The sequence below is a fragment of the Nicotiana attenuata genome, unplaced genomic scaffold, assembly GCF_001879085.1.
Source record: "Nicotiana attenuata strain UT unplaced genomic scaffold, NIATTr2, whole genome shotgun sequence".
NCBI lineage: Eukaryota > Viridiplantae > Streptophyta > Magnoliopsida > Solanales > Solanaceae > Nicotiana > Nicotiana attenuata.
Genome location: NW_017674392.1, coordinates 18,351 through 23,671, shown reverse-complemented (window position 1 = coordinate 23,671; position 5,321 = coordinate 18,351).

The following is a 5,321-nucleotide window of genomic DNA, read 5'->3' as shown; positions in this document are numbered from 1 at the left end:
ATATATATATCAAAAAGAGGGAGTGGGAGGCAAAGCCACACCTGAGAAAGAAAGCTATTTGGCCTGTTTTGTGCATTTTGTTAACAGACAAAGCATCTTTCCCTGTCATATCATACTTTAAGGGGAATAGTGGAGATTCTTTGGAGAGAAAGATAAAGAAAGGGTGAAATAAGTTCCTCTTGAATCTATTTCCTTTTTTGTCCATTCCAAAAAGAATTATCATTTTTTAAATTTGGAAATAATTTAGTTTAAACTTACAATTTTACTCTTAATGAGAAGCTTTTATAACCACACAAATACTCTGGGCCCCGTTTTGACTTGTTTAGGACCACAAATTTTAGAAGTCTTCATTTTATCTTAAATTACATGTCCAGTCAAACAGGTTCACATGAATTGAAACGGAAGGAGTACTTTTTTCGGATGATCAAAAGGCTTATTTGTCACACTGTTTCTAAAGTTATTCTTATCAACTGCAGAATGTTAGTTTGTTCCAATAAATAGTAGTTACAACTAAAAGTTCAGTAATTCGATATGATAGAATAATGCAAAGAGGTAGGAATTTCAATTGCTTTAACTTTCGACGGTAAGTATAACAAGTACTATATGCCGCGGATTGTTCTTTAATTAGTAGAAAATAATCTAAATTGTATTATGAGGTTAATGAGTGATTATCACATTTTATTTACAATGTATGAACAATATAATAATTACATTTAATTCTGTTTACTTTCAAAGTCAAATTACGTTCATTTAACTAATCAGTGAAAACGCGTTCAGATCGCACTAAAATATATATTCTAAGGGGAAAAAAAAGAATGATTTGACTTCACACCCACTAGCAAATATAGACTTCATAGTTGGGACAAATTAAAATTGCATTATTCATCCAAAGTCGTAAAGAAACTAAAACTAATTGTCAGAGGGGGAAGAATAATTTATCAAAAATTTGATTAAAGAAAATTCTTAAAATCTTTCATAAATCACATGGCTTAAATCTGTCGGAACAGAAAAAAATTATTTCTTTTAGCGTATTCCTCTAAATTATCAAATCTTGTTCATGTTAGTGACCTTCATTTACCAATTGATTTTAACCAAAAACCATATGCTAGTTATTTTTCGAAAAAGTTGTTTGCTAATAGACTTTTGGACTATTCGCTTTTGTCGTCCTTTTGCTAATAACCAAAAACCATATGCTAGTTAAGTGCTCTTTTATTTTACCTCATCACTTTGATCTTTACAAAAGTTCAAGAGACATGGCAGTTTCCATTTTTAAAGGTCGTAAGTTTCTATCTTCGGTTAATATACAATAGTAACTAGGTTCACTAAATATTTATACATTTTCAGTAAAAAATTTAATATATATATGTATGTATGTATGTAAAATCAAATAAATTTCTTAATAATATTCACATGAACTCATAACTTATAAGCTATGTTCGCCCGGGGGCGAATCTACCTTGAGAGTTCGAGGGGTACCGCACCAGCCCCCTTCGGCTAAAGTTTTGGATATGTAACTATATATCTAGGCTAAAACGCACATATATTTGAAGTGTCACCTGCAATTCACAAACGTGATGCGGGTGCCACTGATTCAGTTAGGCTTTTGTAATCTTTCTTTTCCAAAAGAACCCCAATTCGAATCGTACGGACGCAATAATGCTGTCACGACCCCGAATACCCCGGTCGTGATGGCGTCTATCACAATACTAGACAAGCCAACCCAAACAATTAATCACAGTAAATTCCTTTTAATAAACCATTTTCCTAATACTGATTAAGCTTCAAATTTGCAAGAGAAATATTTAAGTCACTGTAATGTGCGGAAAGACAGTATAACAACGAACCAAACACAGCCCAACCATCTGGTGTCACAAGTCTAGAGCCTATAAATATAACCAGTCCGACTGTCTAATACATGGTAGTCTAAAAATGCGGAAAACAAGGATAGGAAGGAGGAAAGCAGGCTGCGGACGCCGTGCAGCTACCTTGCAGTCTCCGATAAGCTCCGAAAAATGCTGGGAACCCTCACTCTGCTGCTCGGGCACCTGAATCTGCACACAAGGTGCAGGGAGTAACGTGAGTACGCCAACTCAGTAAGTAACTAAAGTAAATAAGGTCTGAGTGCAGTGAGGAGCAGTTAAAAATCAAGTAAAAGAGCATACAACAGAATATCAAGCTAAACTCAACAGTTTAAACAGCCACTTACTTCGTAAAAGCTTCGGTTTCAATTGAAATACTTGAAACCATTTACTTAACAGCTTTCAACAGAGGCTCACTATAAAAGAAGAGTGAAATCAGCAACAATGTCATAAATGGGCCCCTCGGTCAAGGTACCACTCATAAATATGGCCTCTCAGTCACTCGTGACTCAGCTCTCATCAAACAGTACTCACACTTAGCACTCTAGCTCAATAATATCTCATAATAGGAATATTCATAATAATCGTTGCGGCGTGTAGCCCGATCCATAGTTTATAGTCGACTACGCTCACTGGGGGTGTACAGACTCCGGAGGGGCTCCTACAGCCCAAGCGTCATATCGATGCGGCGCAGCCTGATCCAATATATATATCGCTGCGGCGTGCAGCCCGATCCATATAAGTATCGCTGCTGCGTGCAGCCCGATCCATAACATATACATATAATATTGTTGTGGCGCGCAGCCGGATCCATAATAATATATAATCCTCCCGATTAGGTCCTCAACCTCTCTCAGTCATTAACCTCACAGCCACTCGGGCATAACAGTGGAGATCAGGGATACTCAGCCCAAACAGTTTTTCACATTTAAGAAGTAGAGTGATAAAAACCAAGTTTTAAACAATAAACAGGTAAAACATGACCGAAGATATGCTTTCAACAAATAGAGTGAGGAAAATAGCAAAAATGCCCCTAAGGGTCTCAACAGGTCGGCACAAGGCCCCAAACATGGCATACAGCCCATAATATAGTGTCAAGCTCTAAAATACGTGATATCATAAGATTTCAAATCAAATACGCGTCTTAATAGTCGCTATGGGACGGACCAAGTCACAATCCCTATCGGTGCACGCCCACACGCTCATCACCTAGCACGTGTGTCACCTCATTCATCAAAACAATACGAAATACCGGGGTTTTATACCCTCAGTTCCAGATTTACAATGGTTACTTACCTCAAACCGGATAAAATACTACTCCGCCATGCCTTTGCCTCTCGCCTCGGCCTAACTCGCGTCGAATCTACCCAAAATCAGAATCATAACATTAGAATAAGCTAAGGGAACGAAGCCCATGCAAAAATAATCAAATTGTACCAAAAATCCCGAAATTGGTCCAACCCGACCCCTGGCTCACGTCTCGGAATTCAATAAGATTTACATCAATAGACTCATTATCTCCCCACGAGTTCATACATATCAAAAGTATTAAAATTCGACCACAAATGACCCCTCAAACCCTTGCTCAAAGGTCTCCAATCTCAAGCCCTAGTTTCCCAATTTTCAACTCTTAATTTCCATAAATTTTCAAGCCAAATCAATGAAATAACACCATAGAAACGAGTTTAGGGTCCATAAATCTTACCTCTATGAAATCCCCTTGAAATCCCTCTTCAAATAGCTCCCCCAAGCTCAAACCCGCATGCAAATGGTGAAGAATAACTCAAAAATCGCGAAGGAAATCTTTTATACCTTCTGGCCCAGGCTTCCCGCACCTGCGGCCCAAACTCCGCTTCTGCGCTACCGCTTCTGTGGCCCAAGACACCGCATCTATGGTTTTCACTTAAAGTCCAAGTTTTGCATGTGCGATCATTTCCTCGCACCTGCGCTACGGCGGGTGCGCTTCCTTAGCCGCTTCTGCGGTTCCAGCTGCATGGCCCTCCTTCTGCATCTGCGACCCATTGGGCGCTGCTGCGAGCCTGCACCTGCAGTCCCCTAGCCGCAGGTGCGGTTATGACAGCAGACTTAGCTTCAGCTGCTATTTCCAAATTCCTATCTTCCCGACAACCATCCAAAATTACCCCGAGGCCCCCGGGACCCCAACCAAAAGCACAAACAAGTCATATACCACCATCCAAACTTACACCAATCTTCAAAACACCTCAAACAACATCGAAACAACCAAAACACATCGGATTCAAGCCTAAGAACTTTAAAACTTCCGAATTCCGCTTTTGATCAAAAAGTCTATCAAACCTCGTCCGAATGACCTAAAATTTTGTACACACATCCCAAATGACATAACGGACCTACTGCAACTCCCGGAATTCCATTCCGACCCCTATATCAAAATCTCACCTATCAACCGAAAAACGCCAAAATTCCAATTTCGCCAATTCAAGCCTAAATCTACTACGAACCTCCAAAATACGTTTTGATCACACTCCTAAGTCCCAAATCACCTCCCGAAGCTATCCGAATCATCAAAATTTACATCTGAGCCCTATTTCACATAAGTCAACATCCGGTTGACTTTTTCAACTTAAGCTTTCTCAAAAGAGACTAAGTATCTCAAACCTTACCAAAACCTCTCCGAACCCAAGCCAACCAACCCGATAACACATAATACAGCTAAACAAGAGAATAAGAAGCAAAAATAGGGAAAACGGAGCGGTAACTCATGAAACGACCGGCCGGATCGTTACAAATGCTCTGGCGTGCTGCCTCTTCTTTGCATTTTCCTTTGCTCTTCTCCTTTCGCTGAAGGTAAACTAATCTAATAAAACAAACAATTTCTAGTAGTTAAGCTACTTTTTAAGCAAATATTATAAATGGAGGTGTTTTTTCAGTAATTTGTGAATAGAAGCCTTAATCAACTAATCGGAGTAACAAAAATCGTATGGCCTGTCTTTTCTATCGGTCTTTGTGACTAGAGGAAGGTATATTGCTTACATAAGTAATGGCACCCGCAACCTTTAAATCGTGTATTCGCCTTTATATTCGCCCCCGCATTAATTTCCAAGTCCTTCGGAACAGGGGAATACTACGTACTCACAAACTTTTAGCATTTTGAGGACTAGTTTCTTGCCTTTATTGGTAAGATGAGCAAGCCATGGAGTTACCCTCTTCTTTTTGAATGCAACAGATAATTTGATTTATTTTTTATGTTACTACTCTTACTTTTTTTTATAAACAAGCGATTTAATATTGCAAAAAAAAAAAAATATGTAGGTGAAATTATAAGTAACTACAGTTGAAAAATAAGATGAAAAAAAATATATTTTTCAGGCTAGGCGCGCATATCTCGCTCTCTTTAAGGAGTTCCAAGCCCACTGCGGTAGCATTTTCACCGGTCCAGCAGTAATACTCTTGACTTGTCTCCTCCAGGATACAATTGTCTGA